The sequence below is a fragment of the Triticum urartu genome, chromosome 7, assembly GCF_003073215.2.
Source record: "Triticum urartu cultivar G1812 chromosome 7, Tu2.1, whole genome shotgun sequence".
In the NCBI taxonomy this organism is placed as follows: domain Eukaryota; kingdom Viridiplantae; phylum Streptophyta; class Magnoliopsida; order Poales; family Poaceae; genus Triticum; species Triticum urartu.
The window spans coordinates 10172314-10196212 of NC_053028.1; the positions used below are offsets into that span (position 1 = coordinate 10172314).

General features: G+C 46.7%; 1 pseudogene; it reads right to left on the minus strand.

The window, feature by feature from the left end:
- Positions 1-13217: 13217 nt before the first annotated feature.
- On the minus strand, positions 13218-14840 carry LOC125523295 (annotated as a pseudogene).
- Positions 14841-23899: the final 9059 nt, after the last annotated feature.

Sequence of the window (23899 nt, forward strand, 5' to 3'; positions counted from 1 at the left end):
AAGGCGCCAAGACGTTGAGCTGCTGCACATCGCTCTCGCCCGTCTTCGACATGTCTACACTTTGGCGAGAGCTCCAACGCCGCCCCGTAGGGCTCGGCTGATCCTTTTGGCTTCTTTATCGCGAGCCTGCGTGCTCTGGTCTTGCCACCTACGGCATGTAATCCTGAACTTCTGCCCCCCTTTGCTAGAGCTTTTGCGGGCCTTGACATGTTGTAAGACTTGAATATTGTGATCGCTGCCTACTGTTGGCTTTATTAATTTAAAGCCAAACGCATCGAGCGTCTTTATTCTAAAAAAAAAAGTTCCCAATGCGGCGTCTGTGCGTGGGCTTGTCCTTTCTTAAAAAGCCGGAAGCCTACGTTCAACCATGACCTGGATAGGCAGGCCGAAATGTTGGCCCGTACGTTACTCAAGGCCTTGTTCAAGTACGCACACAGGAGGCGTAGCTCCTAAAAAAAGGAGGCATAGCTCTTGTTAGCGGGACATGTAAAAGAGCGGGACAAAATGGCTAGCTCTCCCTAGTGGCTGTTGACCCGAAACATGGATCGGCATTCCTCCCTCATCATGGACATCACTAGCAACCCCGGCGATCCATGTGGGTACGTGGAGGAGTTCGACGGCCGGACCTCGACGGCTCCTCAGCAGGAGGCCTCTCTCCCTCTGGAATTTCAATACATGCTCCTTCTCGTGATTAACGGCATCCAACCACCTGATCAGTGTCGCTGTCAACTCTTCAGTGTGGTAGTGCAGTACTACCGGCGTCTTCAGCCGCTCATACTATCGCTTATGTTTCTTTTCTTCTGTTGCCTCTCTCCACTCCAGCGGAAGTAGAGCGGTAGTAACCAGCGGGTAGTACCTCCCCGCGCGGCAGTTCTACCTCCTTGTGCAACACTAAGCGGAAGTACCGCTGGTGGGAGCGGTAGTACCGTCCTGCGTCTGTGACTCAATCAATTGCACATTGAGACTAATACTACCATGTAGAGCGGTAGTACCGCTTGTGCACGATTTGTAGGCAGAAAAAGTTGGTTTTTCATCAATCTATATAAAGGGAGTCTTCTTCCGTAAGTTGACTTGCCTCTTTTCTTCCAAGCTCCATTGTTGTGCCTAAACTCATTTTTGCCTAATCTCTCTCCTTAGCCATTCAATCTTGTTGATTTTCTAGGGTTTGCTTGAGAGGGCCTCGATCTACACTTTCACTGAGAGAAATTTGATTCTCCCCCATTAATCCCTTGCGGATCTTATTACTCTCGGATGTTTGGGCACCCTAGACGGAAGAGGTCACCTCGGAGTCACAATCCATTGTGGTGAAGCTTCTTGGTGGTGTTGGGACCCTCCAATTAAGTTGTTGAGATTGTACCAACCTTGTTTTAAAGGTTCGGTGGTCCTAATGGCTTTTTAGGAAGTATTGTGCCTCCACACTGCTCCAACGAAGACTTACTTCCCTCTAAAGGGAAGGAACTTTGGTAACACATACCCGTCTTCACCGACTCCACTTGAGGTGTTTTAATAACCGATTTTGGAATATGCAGGTTATTTGATCTGCTTTTTTAAACAATCTCGCGAAGCTTTTTATTAATTCGTCACAATGTTTACAAGGACGAAGGTAGAAGCCAACCACACTAGAATGGATACTAGGCAAAATATTGAAGTAAAACAATAAAAAGTCTTTCCTTATAATAATAAAGCACGAATTGACTCCGTGGGTTCACCATCACAATACGCTTCTTTCCGTGAATTTATGTTTTCAGTTTGAATTTTAAACATATACGTGAGGTGGTACTAAATTTCGTCCGTCCAGTTTCGTTTCACAACTTCGTATCACATGGGCCAGAAAATTTGCTATGGGCCACGGGCCGCCGCCTACCCGGCTCCAGCCGAACGCGCGCCGGCCGCTCTAGCACGGCGGCGGGTTCAGCCTCCGCGTGGACCTGGGCGCCGCACGCACAGGGCTGGCCATCGCCCGTGGCATCACCCAGCCCCGTCCTTTCACCGTACGCGTCCTCACACTCGAAATCTACTACGCTTTGCTTCGTTAGGGTGATTTGGGATTTGAAGATGGGTTAGTGGATTCCGTCAGGTTCTGAAGCTGCGGGGTCAGAAGCTAGAGCCTTCTTCTTTCTCGATCTCTTCTCTGTGCCCTAAGTCTGCCCGACATTTCAATCGCGCGTGAATTTACTGCTCCTGCTCCGTTTGGCAGGAGGCGGGCGAGCTGATCACCTCTACACCTCCTGCGGCCTCCCGGACGCCGCGCTCACCCCGGCCCACACCGTCGTCGCAAACTCCCTCCTCCACCTCTACGCCTCCTGCGGCCTCCCCGACGCCATGCTCGCGCTCTTCCACCACCAAGTCTGTCGTCTCCTGGAACACTGCCGTCGACGCGCTCGCCGGCAACGGCGACCACCTCAGCGCGTTCGACCTCTTCCGGGAGATGCAGCGGGGCACGAGCCTCGCGCCCGACGCCTACACCGTGCAGAGCGTCATCGGCGCGTGCGCCGGCGCGGGGGCGCTCTCGTTCGGGGTCTACACGCATGCACTGATGCTGCGCCAGCTCGGGGGCCACGGCGACGTGTCCCGTGACGGGCTCATCAACAACTCGCTCTTAGAGGCCATGGCCAAGCTGGCACTCGACGTTCTGATGATGTTGTCAGTACTGTCTACGTCCTGCTCTCGATAGGTACACTGTCGAGCTCCAGCAGGGAAGTTAGGACATGCAGTTGTGGGCGTGCTCGATTGGAGGGGATGGGGACGGCCAGCACGGGAAGGAAGGTAGCCGGAGGGGATGGGGGAGGTAGGGGGGCCTCGGTAGGGAGGAGGGGAGGGAGGAAATCAAGGGAGAGCATGGCGTGCTCTGCCTCTGATGTGTGCGAGAGATGAGACGGTGAGAAGATGTTGCTCTGTGTGTTTCTCTGCTGCCGGTGATTACTAAGCTACATGTGTGTGTTGGCTGCTGACTGGTAGCTGTGCGCGCGCGCTTTTTTGCGCTGCTGCTAAAATTGCTATAGCTGCAGCTTGCTAGCAGGAAAATTGCTATAACATTGTTAAGTGTAAACTGATGCTTTGTTGATATTGCTTGCTTCTCTGAATTATTGTTATGAACCGTCATGTAGTATAAAACGTTTGTGCTTGAGATAGGTATTTGGTAGGTACGAAATGTTATAATGCGAGTGGGATATAGACAGTGAGAAGTAGTAGAGAAAGGTGTACATTTTAAACTAGAAATGAGTCTAAAATTGTAGATTTAATAAAAACAAAATCAAAATTGAGTAAAAAAAGTATACCGAAGAAAACACAATGCTAACCAAAGGTTGACCAAATTAATACATAATTGAATTATTTTTGTGAAGTTTTAGTGAATTGTTATTATGTGTGTGTGGAATGTTGTGTTATATTGATTTGATAGTTAAAAGAAATTAATAAAGTAGCTCTCGACGTATAAAGAGTCAAATTTGACGCTTCTGTTGAATTTTAGGACAGCGTTTGAGTTATGCACTTCTCCATCCTAAAGCTTGGACAGCGAGCCAAAGATTTTTAACTATCAAAGGGGACCAATTTAAATGGTTGAGTGATGTCACGAGAACAAAAATAATATTGAAGAATTTTTTTTCCAATCAACCCATAGCAACGTACGGGCATATTTACTATTTTTTAATAATATAATAATAAAAGCATGGATTGACTCCCTGGGTTCACCGTCACAATACGCTTTCTTTCTGTGAATTTACGCTTTCAATTTAAAATTAAAACATATACACGAGGTGGTACTAATTGGAGGAACCACTTAGGGTGCATCGAACGATCGCACTTGCTCCCTTCCCCGCCAAACTCCCTGGGCCACATTGAGGGCTAATGGGCCTGTTCCTGGGGGCATAAAAAAAAGATGGGTAACAAAAACAAACGTGACTTTTTTTTTTCATCCCTTCGTCTTGATCTTTCCCCGTACGGTTCGACCAGCAATAATCCCACATCATGAATTTACGCTCGATCTAACCAGTTTATATAGGTACAAACTAATGATTTCAACAAGCAACCAAACTAATTCGCAAACAGAGGTCAGGAGGATGATTCGTACACGAATCGACCAAAGAAGGGAACGGTGGTAAAAACAATGCCCAAGGTCTCGTAAAACTAGAGGAGGAGGAGGGATTTGGACGCGAGGGGTGCTGTGCGGAGGAGGCAATCGTCGCGGCTTGAACACGAGCTCCTGGCGGCGCGTCACGGCGCCGGCGGGACTTGGGACTCCGGCGGTTGGTGAGCGGGGGTGAGTGGAGGCCGGGAACGGGCGGATCTCGCCTTGGAGAACCAGATCCGGTGAGGAAAGAACAGGCTGGGAGGGGGCGTGCTCATCTGCTTGGCTTCCCGGTGGCGGCGGAGGAAGGTGAGGGTTGAGGCCGGCGTGGGGGGCGGCGCTGGAGGGAGACGATGGGATCGATAGGGGTGATTGTGGGGATTTGTCTCCCTCTGCTAAGGTTAGAGGGAGTAGGTTGGGCCCGATGGTGTTGGGCTGCGCTGGCCGATGGGCTTCCCTCTCTTCCTTTTCAATTAAACAGAAACTTTTGCGTAAGAAAAGAAATACAAGGCTAGAGAAGGGATTTAGACAAAGATAGATATTTCTCCCGGGTCATAGAAATAATCAACATATATTCAATTTCATCTTCGTCTAGCACTCCGGTCGGATGAGCCGTCCGAGTAGAAGAGGAGAGCGGGTGTTGGAGAGTCGGGAGTGCTAGGAGAGGGCAAAGGAAACAAAAAGGTAGTTTTTGTCAATCTGATACAATATGGTCAAATGAGGACATGATAGATGGAGCGCTAGCAGTCGAGGGGAGACGAATGGATACGCTTTCAAGCAGGGCAGTGCTTCTTAACACAAGTCATTCAGAATGCATTCCTAAGGAGTACAACATAAGTGTGGGGTATGATACATACATACTCTTCCTCATTCCGGTTTGTTTACTCTATCTCATTATCCTTTTTGTTCGTAACTCCTACTTTTATTTCTTTCACTCATCTGTTTAGATTATAAGATGCACTAAATTTCGCATGCAAGGATTAAAAATGACCATGCAACATTCCTAATCATTCAGTGGGCACCACATCCATTCACCATGGTTAATGGAGACTAAAGCATCATATGTATTTCTTCTAGACCTCGGCATGCACCTACCTGCCTCCAAGGATGTTGTCAAGCCACTGATAGGCATTTTGCTGGACACATTTATTTTCTCCATTGCAACGCACGGGCATATGTGCTAGGATGTTAAAGACTTGCATCATATCATTCTTCTTGAACCATGTGTTGCTCGTGGTGTTTATCTGATGCGATGTACTTATACTGTCTCTCTGGACTGCTACTTAGCTTGGTTTCCCAAGTGAAAGTAAGTCTTCATGCAGTTGCAGTCCTTTTGACATGAAAGAGTAGTGTTACAAATCCTTCACGCTACTATTGAATACTCCTACTACCACACATGTTTGTCAGCTGCATGTTTCTATTTGTAAAATTCCATGTTGAAAAGGAGTTCTATTGCAGGTATGCCATGCTTATTTTGTGGGATTTTAATTTATATAAGGACAACCCAAAAAAGCTATAAAGGAGAAGAGAGAAGACAGTATGACACACATCTCCAGGAGGCAGAGCAGGCTCAGCCAATGTTTATGTATCTGGACATCAGTTTGAAAGATTTGGACACATTGAAAAACCTGACAAAGGACACATGAGGTCTATTCGAACATTAATAATTTGAACTTAGTGATGGTATTTCTGGATAGGCATTGCTATTGCACTCAATGCCATACAACCAGAGCCCCCGCCACGCCAACGGGAATTTACTATATGCATCACCGCACCATCGATTTTTTTCTCTCCCGTTGCAACGCACGGGCTGCCTCCATTGCAAGGTTGTTGTCACATGTTTCTATAAATAGTGTGGATGCAACTTATACATGGTTCATCTTTCATGTAAACGATTCTTGACTCTCGGCATGGAGCCAAATTATGCAAAACTTGAAAACGAACCTTTAAGTAAGTTCACAAAATTTCTGCAAAAAATACTCACGTGCTTATGGATATATACTACATATCACTAGATTATTGATAAACAAATATGTTGTGATGCCAGCTAAACAATTTTTTTTAAATGAACGGATTATGCTTGCTGCAATTATTACTCCTCTCGATTCGTTTGCTTGCTGCTGCAATTATTATTCTAGGTTAGTTTGCTTGCTGCTATTACTTCATATTTATTGAAGTTCAAGAATGAACCAATAACCTAAAGAATGAACTAACAATCAAGAGGTGGTTGTTTAGACAGATCAGTTTACTTGAAATCATACCCCATATGCTGATGAAATGAACCAATTTCTCGAGCTTGTCCAACGACATGGTTCCTTGATCTGTCAGATTCATAGGAACCAGCGTTTTCTCTTGTTGCAATGCACGGGCATTTGTGCTAGTAAAACTACAAAACAAGAAGAAGACTGAAATGTCTACCTCGGGTATGAATATCATATAAGCTCTGGGCGGTGCTCGAGGTTGACACCGACGGGCGGGCGAGCTGGACGATGGGGTGATTGTATTTTTGGCGAAGACGATGGAGACGGTTGTGGGAAATGCAAAAAAAATTAAAAATGAATGTTGGGACCACACACTGAATATGGGTACACTTACGAGTTTCCTAGAGTAAGGGGGCAATGGCCCCCTTTTTACCCCCGTAAAGCTACGCCACTGGAAGACAATACACTTGGTGAGCTGCCGCTTCTCCGCTCCTCCTTTCCCGTTGTTTTCGTCCACCGTAGCATCGTCTCACTCAAGCCCACACCCTGTCCTCCATGGACGAGTCCCTACCTAGTGCTCATCCCGCATGTACACACCCGTCCACGCACGCGCTTGTTCGCGCTCCACGCCCGCTGCAATAGCCGGAGCGCACGCTCCACAACCCCACAATGAACACTCCTGTCTCCAAGCAGCACCGCAGCCTCCCGTCATGTCGCTGCCATCCGTGGTCAGCGCGATCCTAGAGGGCAGGCTGGGACAACTAGCTGCCATGGTCTCGCCTACACGACAGGGACCTCTGTGGGTACGAAGATGAGGAAATATCATGGGTCAGCAGGGGAGAGGCGAGGGAGAGAAGCAGGGCGTTGATGGTGAGGAAGATGGCCAAGCTCAATAGCCTCCTGATCCACCATAGATGGCGCGCACACTGGCGGCGGCTGGAACTCGTGGCCTCGGTCGGGAACAAAATGGAAGGGCGGGGGCAGGGTGGACCAGGTCGACTTGTATATTGGAGGACAAAAGCGATGCAGTGCAAGCTATACAGCTGGCGATCGCATTGGCAAATTGGAGCAGTACAGATTGATCGCCACCATTAGAAAACAGAAATGGGAGACCACTCACTAGTAGAAAAACCCCTATTCGCCCCGGTTGGTAAGGGCCTTTTGTCCCGGTTTCTGAACCGGGACTAAAGGGTCGTTACTAATGCCCTAGCCCTTTAGTCCCGGTTCAGTCCAGAACCGGGACAGATGGGCCTCCACGTGGCCGGTGCGCCGAGCCCAGGCAGGAGGGCCTTTGGTCCCGGTTGGTGGCACCAACTGGGACCAATAGGCATCCACGCGTCAGCATTTCAGGGGCTGGGGTTTTTGTTTTTGTTTTTGAAAGGGGGGGGGGGTTGGGGGTTTTGGGGGATTAATTTAGGTGTTTCCTATATTGTGTTAGCTAGCTAATTAATAGAGAGAAGTGTTCTCTCTTATGTCCGTGCTTGGTCGACGCTACGTACTATATATGTATAGAGAGGACTAGACACGCTAGCTAGCTAGTAAGCAAACGAAGGAAACAGAAGATCGTCATGAACATATATGCATACAGAGAGAAGTGATATCGACCACCTCTCCTTCTCCGAGAGATTGGTCGAACAACAAGTTCTCGTATATCTATCCGACACTACCAGCTACATATATACAATAATTATCTCTTACAATATAATCTCCTAATTATATACGAAGTCAAGCTCCACATGGTATTCTCCGTCTTCAGCGATCACGTGGTCAAGGAAGAATGCCGCCAATCCTCTTGAATTGCTCGGATACGATCTGGTGGTAGGAGTTCATCCCGCATCCGAAAGATCTAATTTGAAGAAGGGGGTCAATACATATATATATATATGAATAAATGAAACTCAACACAAATGATGGTAATAAAATAAAATTGTGAATATTATTGCTTACGCACTTCATATTGTTCGTCAGAGTACCCCCGTTCACAGGTCGTGTAGCGGATGGACTCACAAACATAGTATCCACATAAATCATTCCCTTGATCTTGCCACAACCACTTTACAAGAAATAGAGGTCAATCAAACTGATAAGCAAGCATGCCAAATGGTATTGATGAAACTAGCGCTTGAATCACTAGGAGACGCGCGGAACATGCTACTATAGTACTTACTTTCGGGTGTCTAAATTGCAGCTTCTTCAGCAGTCCCGGGGCTTTTTTGGTGAATTTTCTCCAAACCCTGCCAGACAAAGAAAACAATTACTTGATATCAGGAAATGAACAAAGTTGCTGATATGGTGGATAATGATCGATTTAATTTACTTCTCGAGGATTTGAGTCATGTCCGCATACTCCTGTTGGGGATCGTAGCAGAAATTTAAAATTTTCTACGCATCACCAAGATCAAACAATGGAGTAATCTAGCAACGAAGGGAAGGAGAATGCATCTACATACCCTTGTAGATCGCTAAGTGGAAGCGTTCAAGTGAACGGGGTTGATGGAGTCGTACTCGTCGTGATCCAAATCACCGATGATCCTAATGCCGAACGGAAGGCACCTCCGCGTTCAACACACATGCAGCCCGGTGACGTCTCCCACGCCTTGATCCAGCAAGGGGAGAAGGAGAGGTTGGGGAAGACTCCGTCCAGCAGCAGCACGACGGCGTGGTGGTGAAGGAGGAGCGTGGCAATCCTGCAGGGCTTCGCCAAGCACCGCGAGAAAGGAGGAGGACTTGGGAGAGGGGGAGGGCTGCGCCAGAACTTGGTTGGTGGGCTGCCCCTTTGCCTCCACTATATATAGGGGGAGAGGGAGGTCTGCGCCCCCACCTAGGGTTTCCACCCTTGGGGTGGCGGCAGCCCCAATCCCCATCTGGGGTGGCGGCCAAGTGGGGGGGAGAGGGAGGCGCACCAGGCATGGGCCTTAGGGCCCATCTGTCCTTAGGGTTTGCCCCCTCTTCTCCCTAGGCGCATGGGCCTTGGTGGGGAGGCGCCCCAGCCCACCTAGGGGCTTGTCCCTTCTCACACTTGGCCCATGTATGCCTCCGGGGCCCGTGGCCCCTCCCGGTGGACCCCCGGACCCCTCCGGTGGTCCCGGTACACTACCGGTGATGCCCGGAACACTTCCGGTGGCCAAAACCATACTTCCTATATATAAATCTTTACCTCCGGACCATTCCGGAACTCCTCGTGACGTCCGGGATCTCATCCGAGACTCCGAACAACATTCGGTAACCACGTACATCTATTCCCTATAACCCTAGCATCACCGAACCTTAAGTGTGTAGACCCTACGGGTTCGGGAACCATGTAGACATGACCGAGACACCTCTCTGGCCAATAACCAACAGCGGGATCTGGATACCCATGTTGGCTCCCACATGTTCCACGATGATCTCATCGGATGAACCACGATGTCGAGGATTCGATCAATCCCGTATACAATTTCCTTTGTCTAGCGGTATTGTACTTGCCCGAGATTCGATCGTCGGTATCTCGATACCTTGTTCAATCTCGTTACTGGCAAGTCTCTTTACTCGTTCCATAACACATCATCCCGTGATCAACTCCTTGGTCACATTGCGCATATGTGATGTCCTACTGAGTGGGCCCAGAGATACCTCTCCGTCACACGGAGTGACAAATCCCAGTCTCGATTCGTGCCAACCCAACAAACACTTTTGGAGATACCCGTAGTGTACCTTTATAGCCACCCAGTTACATTGTGACGTTTGATACACCCAAAGCATTCCTACGGTATCTGGGAGTTGCACAATCTCATGGTCTAAGGAAATGATACTTGACATTAGAAAAGGTTTGGCATACGAACTACACGATCAATTATATTTCTAAGTTTTAGTAATAAGAACATCAACGTGATAAAAAAACATATTCCTAAACTCCGAATTCAGAACGTAGGGATGAAAAAAGGTTTGAACATATGGAACTTCCATATATGTTCACTTGTCAAGCCACGTCAATATAAGTTCTTTTTTCATGCAAATACATTACTCATCAAGAGTGCATTATAATTTTGGAAATTGATTTCATGTTAGATAGATTGATGGCATCATATTTCCATCATTTTTTTTGAATATAACTTAGCAATCAAATATAGTCACAACATTCTGATTTTACAGTGAATGATCGTTCGGATGCAACCCACGTTGCAGGCAAGAAATGAAATAAAAGACTTATTTAGCAGGTGAACGACATAAAAGTACATGTTGGCCATACAAAATAATGTTCGAGGCAATTTAAAATATCATACACAAAATATTGTTTGAGATTATATGTAAATCACAATTTAAGAAATTAAATTATTTAACAGGCTACAACAATGATGCATGAGATTATTTGAAATAATTTTTTTTACAGAAATATAAAAGGAATTTCTTACCAGGCGTACATGTCATACGCTACGAGATCTATTGATTCAATTTCCAATTGGGATTGCTGGATGTGCAAACCGCACAGGTTGGGTGGACATGCTCTCTTTTTGGCACGTCTCATAAACATCCCCGCGCTCTTATGAATTGGGGTGTCTACGCTATGCTAAGCCATGTGGGACTAAAAATTGCTTCTCCGTCATTTGTTCGTTGGGTTCAGCCAAAGTTAAGAAAACACAGGGGAAGAGATGGCGCTCCCAACGGCTCCTGTACGGTCAGGAGGCAGCGGCGAAGCGCTCGGCGGCCGGGTGGACGAGGTGGTCTGCTCCGACGAGGAGTGGACGGTGGTGCGGAAGGGCGCGGGGGGCCAGGTGGCGCTCGCTGTGCCCCTCCTCCTCCCGGCGCCGTCGGGCGGCAGCCGCTTCTGGGCGTTGGCGGGGGAAACCTCGGACGACGACGAGGTAAGCCAGGTAAGTGAGGATGGGAGTGTGGGAGCAGCTCCTTCTCTCAAAGGTGGACAACATGATTTTTTCTCCGGTTGCAACTTACATACATGTTTGCTAGTCATATATAATAATGACCTAATACTATATGCCGTACAAAATAATGTTTGAAGTTACCTTTTTTTGCGGGGGAATGTTTGAAGTTACTTAAAATACCAATTTAGGAGAAATGAAATAAAAGACTTATTTACCACGTGAACGGCATAAAAGTATATGTCAGCCATACAAAACAATGTTCGAGGCAATATAAAATATCATACAATGAGATTATATAAATAACATTTTAAGACAAAAATATTTACCAGGCTACAAATTGTGGAAGGGGACATTTTGCTTAGAGAAAAAGGCAGTGGAAGGAAAAAAGATGGAAAGGGTGCGAGGTTTGGTATATTGTGTGGACTGTGGACATGTTGTATAGGTCGACAACACTTCCTTCTCACTTAATAAATATTTAAACACTGATATTCAAGTTGAGGTTTGAGCCTATCAGGCATCTTGGATACACAAACAGTTGCATATACCACCATCACAAATAATTCCAACCAAATAATGTGGAACCCTGGGTAGCATGCATCATTTTCCAACTTGTAGATAGGACATCATTTTCCTACTGCAAAGACTTGTTCTCACTTGTGCCAATAACGGTTCAGCAGGAATAGTCAAGATTCAAGAACTCAAGACATTTTTTTTATGAGTCAATTATTCTATGGCGTACTAGATGGGACCTGGTAATCCGTATCATATTTTTTGTTTTGCTATATAATTGAACTTCTTTCATACTTAATTTTTCTTCTTCTGTTCGCTACCACTCTAGGACAAATTGAAAACCAGAGATTTATTTGAGATTTGTTCGAAATTTCTCTGTGGAATGTTACGACAAAGAAAATTATGAAGAAGCCCTCCTGCATCAAATGATGCACCGGCCCAAATGATTTGTTTTAGCACACTAACTTCTTCCTCTAGAGTAAGATAAATCGTCTGCAGCACAAAAATTATAGCAGGAGGAAACTTAAGATGCATTGTGGAAATTGTAAATGCGCCAGGGTAGAGCAGGCAATGCAACCAGTGAAAAAAGAACATGATAGAGAGTGTGATATTTACGGTCTGCAACCTTCTTCATGGTTATTCCGAATGGACTCAGTTGGACCTCGTTTAGCTGCATCCCACGTTTTGTTGCCATGGTCTTGTGAGTTTTAATAATGGAAGTTACAACTTAAACTCGTGCTCATCCAATGATGTCCAGAGAGAAAATAAAAAGGCCGCAGATGCTTAAAATCCATCTAAACATTAAGATCTTTATCTTTTTTTTGTGCAGCGAGGTAATTTGAGAAACGATAATTTTGCGCGACCAGTTTGCAAAGCCAGCATGTTCTCAGCATGAGACTGGGTGCAAGCTCGCTTAGAGCTGTTTGTTCCATGGTCTACTAGTCGAGCTGCCATCTACTCTGTCTGTCCCATAATTAATAAACCACAACACTTATTGTGAGATGGAGGGAGTAATTTTATCCACCTCGCTACGTATACAGTATGGTTGATGAATGTACGACATTGCTCTCTCTTCTCATTCTATGTCACTTCGTCAGGAATTCTAGGTATCAAACTCTAATAACAACTATCTTACAACTATTAGATATGCCCCAGCGAAGGAAAGACCAAACACGCACCACCGAGCGCTTCACATGTGCCGGCTTTTTTGTGTGTCTTTTCCCCACCTGTTTTGCAAAGGTTCTAGAACCTTTTTTGCGTGTTTTTCCTGTTTTGCCAGTTTTTTATTTGCTGTTTTACTTATTTTAATTTTTTAGAACTCATGTAATTTTTTGAATTCATAAACAGATTTTGAAATCAGGGAATTTTTTGAAATTTAAAACTCATGATCATTTTCTTAAATCCATATAAATTTTAGGAGCATTTTCTTAAATCAGCAAACATTTAAAAATTAATAAAAAACCGTGATCATTATTTCAAAATTCAGGAAATAATTTTATAAATTCATGGACATTTATTAATTTGTGAATATTTTTTGAAATTTCAGATCATTTTTCAATTCAGTAACATTTTTAGAAGGGATTATAAATAATTTATTCATATTTAATCTGGGTACAAGCATCTTAATTACAGATACGGCTACATGACATATTGAATACACCACAATGCTGAAATTAATATTTCTTGTGGCAAAATAACGCAAGAAGATGGAACAGTACACACGAGGGGAGGATGATCATGTAGCTAGAAGAGTAGCACCCAAGCAAGGAGCAGAGAGGCTATCGCCATGAGTGACACCGCCTGTGAGGGGGCCGGAGCCGCTGCGCCCTCCTCGAGCGTCAGCGTCTCGCCGCCAATGTCATAGATCATGTTGGTGCCAGCCTGCACCATGGTTCCCAGGACAGAGCCGAACGGTGTGCCCACTGGCGTCGGCAGCATGGTGAGGCACTGCAGCCCGGTGACGTCGTCCTTGAAGAAGTAGTGCACCGTCGTGAGCTCAATGGCCGGCGTATCCTCGCCGTCGAACACCAGCGTTAGCTTGGGGAACGTCAGCGCCGCCACGGAGTGCGCGTTGTAGCATAGGTCGAACAGGCCGCCGGCGAAAGCTGAGCCGCTCACCTCTTGCGCCGTGATCTTGCTCACCAGCGCCTGCCTCACAGCCTTGTAGGCGTCCTCTTGAAGGCGGGTTATGGGGGTGAGCGTGCTCATGACCACGCCACCGGAGCTGCCGTCGGCTGCAAGGTCGAACGCCCCAGCGGGGATGCCGCTCAGGGCCTGGCCGTCAACCTGTATGGAGGTGAGCTTGACGTAGTAGACGTTGGGGAACGCGGTGCCCCTAAGAAGCGGCGTCGAGCGGCCACCGCGCCTCGTCTGCGGCACGGCGGCGTCTCCGAGGAGCACGACGCTCTCGGAGTCGGAGCTGCCGGCTTCGTCGGGGGCCAGGTAGTAGGAGAACTTGTTGACGCTGAGCTGCGACACGAAGGATAGTGGGCCCCTTTTGAAGCCGAAGCTGCCCGGCTCGCCTTCGAGGGGCACCGTGCTGTTGGCAGCGCTGCACCCCAACACCGCGCTGCCGACGATGCCCCCACGGCCACGGCGACCGATTCGTTGGCGACGAACCCGGTGGTGTTGATCCCCGGTCCGTACACGTAGACGTACCTGCAGCGATCGTCGCCGTTGGGGTTGCCGCCACAGGTGTCGGTGGTGTCATTGGCCAGGAGGCTCCGACACGTCTGGCTAGCGCATGGGACCCTGACCGGTGCGGCCACGCACTGTGTTGTCCAGACGAAATCGTTGAGGAGGTCGACGACGCCGGAGACGTCATTCTGCGTAGGCCCAATGGAGACGTTGTAGAGCACGATGTAGCCGGCGTCGTCCGCCGCCGCGCTGCCAAGCTGGTCCGTGTTTTGGTTGCGACGGCGCGCCTTTTTGAGCAAGGCGTTGGTGCCGGACCTAGGCGGCTTTGTGGACAGAGAGTTGGGCGCCTGGTTGACGGTCGTCGCCCTCCTCGCGGCCGCAGGCGCCGGCGCCAGGAGGAGAAGCTGGAGAACAAGTAGCCAAGCTAGCAGCGTGACGGCCAAGGCACTGCCAATAGTGCTTCTTGTTGCAGCGGGGCGCGCCATTTTTTTGAGCTAGGGAGTACGTAATTAGCTAGCTAACTAGCTAGTATCTGCTGCAATATACACACGCGCGTACAGATAAACATGTACGTACGTAGGAAGGATTGGCTGAGAATCAACCGGTGGATGGATGCCATTAATCGCAAGGGTGCCGCGAGAAGGAGCACAAGATGAGTCCTGCCTTTGACAGCGATGAAGAACGCTCACGGTTAATGCGGCGACTGTGACTGCTCCGGCCTCCAATCATCCGTCAAGGACGAAGTCAAGGTAGTACACACGCAACACAACGCAACGCACGTATTGAAATTCCAGAGGGAGGAGTAGAGAGGCCTCCTGCTAAGCGGACGAAGCTCAAGGTCCGGCCACGGATCGCCGGGGTCGGCCGGCGTAGTGGCCGTTCAGGATCAGGTTGCTGGTCAAGTTCATGACGAGGGAGAGGGTCTGCGATGCCGATCCACGTTTCAGGTCAGCAGCCTACCCAGAGTTTTTTTTCCCCAAGAGGCCAGAGGCCCAGAGCTGCACTTTGTCCCGCTCTTCAAAATTTACATGTTCCCGCTCTTGAGCTACGCTTCCTGTCCGTCTACTTGAGCAAGGCCTTGAGTCACGTATGGGCCAATACTTCGGCCACGATCACACGTAGGCTTTCGGCTTTTTTAGAGAGGACAAAGCCCAGGCACAAACGCCGCGCTGGAAACGAGCGTGCGAGCCGAACGAACAAACGACTAGACAAGCAATTTTTAGTCCCACATGGCTTAGCTTAGCGTAAGCACTCCAATTCATAAGCGCGCCAGGCTTTTTATGGGGTGTGCCTAAAGAGAGCACATCCACCCCAACCTGTGCGGTCTGCACATCCAGCAACCCCAACTGGATATTGAAATTGAATCCTTGTAGCTTATGTCGTGTACGCCTGGTAAATATTTCCTTTTTTATTTTTCGTATGTTTTTCTCAAACATTATTGAGTAGCCTGGTAAATAATTGCTTTTCTTATGTTCCATAAATTCGTATTTTAAATAGCCTCAACCATTGTTTTGTATCACTGACATGTACGCCTGGTATATAATTCCTTTTCTATCGTGTGCCCGGTATATAATTCCTTTTATTTCATTTATTGTTTAAATTTTAATTTAAAATGATATCAAACATTATTGTGTAGCCTGCTAGCTAAGTAAATTCTTTTCTAATGTTTCATAAAATCATATTTTAAGTAGCCTCGAATATTGTTTTATATGACTGGCATACAGTACTACACCATTTATTATGACCAGCAAACAATTCCGTATGTTGCAACAAAAGAAACAGTCAGGTCCTCCACCTATTCACGATGGGTTTGGTCAATGAGCATATGACATGCACGCCCGGTAAATAGGAGTAATTATTTTATTTTATTTCTTATATTTTATTTATAAAATCTCAAACATTAGTTTGTATGACATTTTAAATTACCTCGGATATTGTTTTGTATGACTGACATTTGTGACATGTACGCCTGGTGAATAATATTATTTTATCTCGTCCACCTGGTAAATAAGACTTTTATTTCATTGCTCACAACAAAAGTCTCTTATTTCATTTCTCGTAAAGTGGTATTTTAAGTAACTTCAAATATTATTTTGTACTCCTTCCGTCCGAAAAAGATTGTCTCAAGCTTGTCCCTCAAATGAATGTATCTAGCACTAACTTGATGCTAGATACATTCATTTGAGGGACAAGCTTTTTTCGGACAAAGAGAGTATGACATATAGTATTACGTCATTACTATGACTAGCAAACATGTATATATGTATGTTGTAACTGGAGAAACAGTCATACTGTCCACTCACAGTGGAGGTAGTCAATCCCTAAGCCGGCACTAAAGGGTGGGGACTAAAGGTCCTCCCCTTTAGTATCGGTTCTGCACGAATTGCTGCTAAAGGGCCACCACGTGGCATGAGCCAGCGCCCGTGGGCGAGGAGACCTTTAGTACCGGTTTGTAACACCAACCGGTACTAAAAGGTTCGGGGGTTTTGGGTCCATGATTTTTTTCCTTTAATTTTGTGTTTTCCATTTAATTCTTTTTCGTTTGCTGGTATTTTACGATACTACATATTGTACACGTTATGCATATATATAAATAGAATTTCTCGTAGAACCTATATATATCATTCACAACCACCATTCACACACATACACATGTATATATGTATACAATTTCTCCTACATGTTGTCTTCGGAGCCAGTGGCATTTGCCTTGGTGCCTTCGGAGCACGATGACAATTAGGAGTGGTTCATGGGGGCGGTAGCGGGTAATAGTATTCTCCTTTGTGATCTATGACCTAGTCGAGCAAAAATCCCGCTATTTCCTCTTGAAGTCCTCGTATGCGCTCCGTTGGTAGGAGCTGCTCCCGTACCTCACTGAACTATTAAGAAGGAGATCAATATGCATGTATTAGTTGTATGACTAGATATCGATAATGATGTAAAAATTGTGAATAGTGTTCTGGCAAACGTACCCATAGCTGTCTATCAGATTTGCTCTTTTCGGACGCCATCATGCAAATGTTCTCGCAAACGTAGTATGCACACACTTCAGTCCCCGGCGCCTGCTTCAGGGCCTTTACGAGAATAGAATTTAATCAGATGATAATTAATCAAGCATGATAATTAATGGTATTGAAACAAGAATTAAAGAGATGGTAGCTAGCTAGTACTATTTAATTACTTACCTTGGGTCGATACCAATACAGCTTTTTTCGCCATTTGCCTGGAGTCACCTTGACAAACTTTTCCCAAGCCCTGCCCGCCGGCAAAGAAAATGAATAAAGGAGTTATTAAATAGTTGATATCAGGAAATGACAAACTAAAGAGGCCGAGATATAATTAATAATGATTGAAATTACCTGTCGACTATCCCCTTCAAGATGGTGTAGTCACTTTGTTTTTTAAGTAGTGAGTCCAGTACTTCAACTATTCCTTCTTCAACTTTAATGATTAACAAGATCCAATGGTAACTGCATGCGCACACGTTTGCATGTCTTAATTAAGCGGGCATGTGCATAACACTCATCAACTACCCTAAACCCTATACACTTAATTATTAACATCTAGCTAGCTAGTAAGCAAAAACAGAATTTGTAGTACAAGACAGTGTGACTCACAGGAAGTTGTATGGAAGTAGTATATCTTCATTGGTATTGAGGCGCTTCAAGAACTCTAGCATGTTTTTCTCTACATCTGCTTTATACCATTCATATTTCCATGTCTGTTCATTAATGGAATTTGGGTCAATGAACCCAATGCCATAGCGTCCACCTTTTTTCATTTCATACATCTTCATCCTGCATAATACCGCAGTAAAAAAATAGTGACGATAATTACAGGTAATGATCGATCAATGAGCACTACAGCTAGATTGAGACTTAAATTACAGAAAAAAATCATTTACAGACAATAGCAACTGACGAGAGATTTTTCGAGTGCTTCTTGATTGAATAACTGAAATAGTTATGAATACTCAACAGACAGAGCTAGCTTATGGAAGTAATGCTCTCCCTTGACGTTCACCATGAGGGCCTCTCGATTGGAACTCTTGGTAATTTTCATGTACTAATCATGCAATTCATACATTCTCGTTGGGTGGTTCTTGACCTCCTCAGGCTCGACCAAAGGTTCGCCGCGGACATATTTCCGTTTTATGTCCTCCTCTCTAAGCGGAGACATGGGCTCAATCTCGAGGAGTTGTCCAACAGTGATACCGAGCATTTTAGCCTGCCTTCTATGCTCATCGGTTATTACCAGCTGACCGGCGCCGGTACTCTCATGTGTTTGTACAACAAGCGGGGGGTCGATTGCGCAGCCTGTTCTCCCAGCTAGGGAACTGTTTTCCCGCATTTTTGGCCAGCTACTTGGCTCGAGCTCGAGCTCGATGTTGGAAATATGCCCTAGAGGCAATAATAAACTGGTTATTATTATATTTCCTTGTTCATGATAATCATTTATTATCCATGCTACAATTGTATTGATAGGAAACTCAGAAATATGTGTGGATACATAGACAACACCATGTCCCTAGTAAGCCTCTAGTTGACTAGCTCGTTGATCAATAGATGGTTACGGTTTCCTACCATGGACATTGGATGTCATTGATAACGGGATCACATCATTAGGAGAATGATGTGATGGACAAGACCCAATCCTAAGCCTAGCACAAGATCATATAGTTCGTATGCTAAAGCTTTTCTAATGTCAAGTATCATTTCCTTAGACCATGAGATTGTGCAACTCCCGGATACCGTAGGAATGCTTTGGGTGTGCCAAACGTCACAACGTAACTGCGTGGCTATAAAGGTGCGCTACGGGTATCTCCGAAAGTGTCTATTGGGTTGGCACGAATCGAGACTGGGATTTGTCACTCCGTGTGACGGAGAGGTATCTCTGGGCCCACTCAGTAGGACATCATCATAATGATGGAAATATGCCCTAGAGGCAATAATAAATTAGTTATTATTATATTTCCTTGTTCATGATAATCTTTTATTATCCATGCTAGAATTGTATTGATAGGAAACTCAGATACATGTGTGGATACATAGACAACACCATGTCCCTAGTAAGCCTCTAGTTGACTAGCTCGTTAATCAATAGATGGTTACGGTTTCCTGACCATGGACATTGGATGTCATTGATAACGGGATCACATCATTAGAAGAATGATGTGATGGACAAGACCCAATCCTAAGCCTAGCATAAGATCATGTAGTTCGTATGCTAAAGCTTTTCTAATGTCAAGTATCATTTCCTTAGACCATGAGATTGTGCAACTCCCGGATACCGTAGGAATACTTTGGGTGTGCCAAACGTCACAACGTAACTGGGTGACTATAAAGGTGCACTACGGGTATCTCCAAAAGTGTCTGTTGGGTTGGCGCCAATCGAGACTAGGATTTGTCACTCCGTGTAAACGGAGAGGTATCTCTGGGCCCACTCGATAGGACATCATCATAATGTGCACAATGTGACCAAGGAGTTGATCACGGGATGATGTGTTACGGAACGAGTAAAGAGACTTGCCGGTAACGAGATTGAACAAGGTATCGGGATACCGACGATCGAATCTCGGGCAAGTATCGTACCGCTAGACAAAGGGAATTGTATACGGGATTGATTAAGTCCTTGACATCGTGGTTCATCCGATGAGATCATCGTGGAACATGTGGGAGCCAACATGGGTATCCAGATCCCACTGTTGGTTATTGACCGGAGAGTCATCTCGGTCATGTCTGCATGTCTCCCGAACCCGTAGGGTCTACACACTTAAGGTTCGGTGACGCTAGGGTTATAGAGATATTAGTATGCGGTAACCCGAAAGTTGTTCGGAGTCCCGGATGAGATCCCGAACGTCACGAGGAGTTCCGGAATGGTCCGGAGGTAAAGATTTATATATGGGAAGTCTTGTTTTGGTCGCCGGAAAAGTTTCGCGCATTATCGGTATTGTACCGGGAGTGCCGAAAGGGGTCCGGGGGTCCACCAAGGGGGTCCACCTGCCCCAGGGGCCACATGGGCTGTAGGGGTGTGCGCCTTGGCCTATATGGGCCAAGGGCACCAGCCCCAAGAGGCCCATGCACCAAGAGATAAGGGAAAGGAAGAGTCCTAGAAGGGGAAGGCACCTCCTAGGTGCCTTGGGGAGGAGGGACTCCTCCCTGGCCGCACCCTTCCTTGGAGGAAGGGCCAAGGCTGCACCCCCCTCTCCCTTGGCCCTATATATAGTGGGGAGAAGGGAGGGCAGCCGCACATAAGCCCTGGCGCCTCCCTCTCCCTCCCATGACACATCTTCCTCCTCCCACAGCGCTTGGCGAAGCCCTGTTGGAATCCCGCTACTTCCACCACCACGCCGTCGTGCTGCTGGATCTCCATCAACCTCTCCTTCCCCCTTGCTGGATCAAGAAGGAGGAGACGTCGCTGCTCCGTACGTGTGTTGAACGCGGAGGTGCCGTCCGTTCGGCGCTAGGATCATCGGTGATTTGGATCACGACGAGTACGACTCCATCAACCCCGTTCTCTTGAACGCTTCCGCGCACGATCTACAAGGGTATGTAGATCCACTCCTCCCTCGTTGCTAGATGACTCCATAGATTGATCTTGGTGACACGTAGGAAAATTTTGAATTTATGCTACGTTCCCCAACACATAATGTGCACAATGTGACCAAGGAGTTGATCACGGGATGATGTGTTACGGAACGAGTAAAGAGACTTGCCGGTAACGAGATTGAACAAGGTATCGGGATACCGACGATCGAATCTCGGGCAAGTACAATACCGCTAGACAAAGGAAATTGTATACGGGATTGATCGAATCCTCGACATCGTGGTTCATCCGATGAGATCATCGTGGAACATGTGGGAACCAACATGGGTATCCAGATTCCGCTGTTGGTTATTGACCGGAGAACGTCTCGGTCATGTCTGCATGGTTCCCGAACCCGTAGGGTCTACACACTTATGGTTCGATGACGCTAGGGTTATAAAGGAAGTTTGTATGTGGTTACCGAATGTTGTTCGGAGTCCCGGATGAGATCCCGGATGTCACGAGGAGTTCCGGAATGGTCCGGAGGTAAATAATTATATATGGGAAGTCCTGTTTTGGTCACCGGAAAAGTTTCGGGTTTTATCGGTAATGTACCGGGACCACCGGGAGGGTCCCGGTGGTCCACCAAGTGGGGCCACTAGCCCCGGAGAGCTGCATGGGCCAAGTGTGGGAGGGGACCAGCCCCAGGTGGGCTGGTGCGCCCCCCCACAAGGGCCCAAGGCGCCTAGGGTTTGGGGAGGGGCGCCTCCACCTAGCTTGGGGGCAAGTTTCCCCCTCTCCCCCCCTTGGCCGCCACCCTAGATGGGTTTGGGGTTGCCGCACCCTTTGGGGTGGAAACCCTAAAGGGGGCACACCCCCTCCCTCTCCCCTATATATACTCGAGGACTTTGGGGCTGCCAACACATGAGTTTTGACCTCTCCATGGCGGAACCCTGCCTCTCTCCCTCCTCCTCTCCCGCGGTGCTTGGCGAAGCCCTGCAGGATTGCCACGCTCGTCCACCACCACCACGCTGTCGTGCTGCTGCTGGACGGAGTCTTCCTCAACCTCTCCCTCTCCCCTTGGTGGATCAAGGCATGTGAGACGTCACCGGGCTGCACATGTGTTGAACGCGGAGGTGCCGTCCGTTCGGCACTAGGATCATCGGTGATTTGGATCATGACGAGTACGACTCCATCAACCCCGTTCACTTGAACGCTTCCGCTTAGCGATCTACAAGGGTATGTAGATGCACTCTCCTTCACCTCGTTGCTGGATTACTCCATAGATTGATCTTGGTGATGCGTAGAAAATTTTGAATTTCTGCTACGTTCCCCAACAGTGGCATCATGAGCTAGGTCTATGCGTAGTTTCTATGCACGAGTAGAACACAAAGTAGTTGTGGGCGTCGATTTTGTCAATTACTTGCCGTTACTAGTGTTATCTTGATTCGGCGGCATTGTGGGATGAAGCGGCCCGGACCAACCTTACACGTACGCTTACGTGAGACCGGTTCCACCAACTGACATGCACTAGTTGCATAAGGTGGCTGGCGAGTGTCTGTCTCTCCCACTTTAGTCGGATCGGATTCGATGAACAGGGTCCTTATGAAGGGTAAATAGAAATTGGCAATTCACGTTGTGGTTTTGGCGTAGGTAAGAAACGTTCTTGCTAGCAACCTATAGCAGCCACGTAAAAACTTGCAACAACAATTAGAGGACGTCTAACTTGTTTTTGCAGCAAGTGTTTTGTGATGTGATATGGCCAAAGGATGTGATAAATGATATATGTGATGTATGAGATGATCATGTTCTTGTAATAGGAATCACGACTTGCATGTCGATGAGTATGACAACCGGCAGGAGCCATAGGAGTTGTCTTAATTTATTTATGACCTGCGTGTCAACATAAACGCCATGTAATTACTTTACTTTATTGCTAACCGTTAGCTGTAGTAGTAGAAGTAATAGTTGGCGAGACAACTTCATGAAGACACGATGATGGAGATCATGATGATGGAGATCATGGTGTCATGCCGGTGACGATGATGATCATGGAGCCCCGAAGATGGAGATCAAAAGGAGCAAAATGATATTGGCCATATCATGTCACTATTTGATTGCATGTGATGTTTATCATGTTTTACATCTTATTTGCTTAGAACGACGGTAGCTTAAATAAGATGATCCCTCCCTAAAATTTCAAGAAAAGTGTTCTCCCTAACTGTGCACCATTGCGAAGGTTCGTCGTTTCGAAGCACCACGTGATGATCGGGTGTGATAGATTCTTACGTTCGAATACAACGGGTGTTGACGAGCCTGGCATGTATAGACATGGCCTCGGAACACATGCGAAACACTTAGGTTAACTTGACGAGCCTAGCATGTACAGACATGGCCTCGGAACACAGAGGACCGAAAGGTCGAAAATGAGTCGTATAGAAGATACGATCAACATGAGATGTTCACCAATGATGACTAGTCCGTCTCACGTGATGATCGGACACGGCCTAGTTGATTCGGATCATGTATCACTTAGATGACTAGAGGGATGTCTATCTGAGTGGGAGTTCATGAAATTATCAGATGAACTCAATTATCAAGAACATAGTCAAAAAGGACTTCGTAAATTATGTCGTAGCTTACACTTTAGTTCTACTGTTTTAGATACGTTCCTAGAGAAAATTTAGTTGAAAGTTGATGGTAGCAATTATGCGGACTGGGTCCGTAAACTGAGGATTGTCCTCATTGCTGCGCAGAAGGATTATGTCCTTAATGCACCGCTCAGTGAGCTAAACCTCGAGCGTCGGTTGTGGATGTTGCGAACATCTGACATACACGTTTTGATGACTACATGATAGTTCAGTGTGTAATACTAAATGGTTTAGAATTGAGGCACCAAAGACGTTTTTGAAACATCGCAGAACATATGAGATGTTCCAAGGACTGAAATTGGGATTTCAGGCTAGTGCCCACGTCAAGAGGTATGAGACCTTTGACAAGTTTCTTAAGCCTGCAAAGGAGAAAAGCTCAATCGTTGAGCATGTGCTCAGATTGTATGAGTACAACGATCGCTTGAATCGAGTGGGAGTTGATCTTCCAGA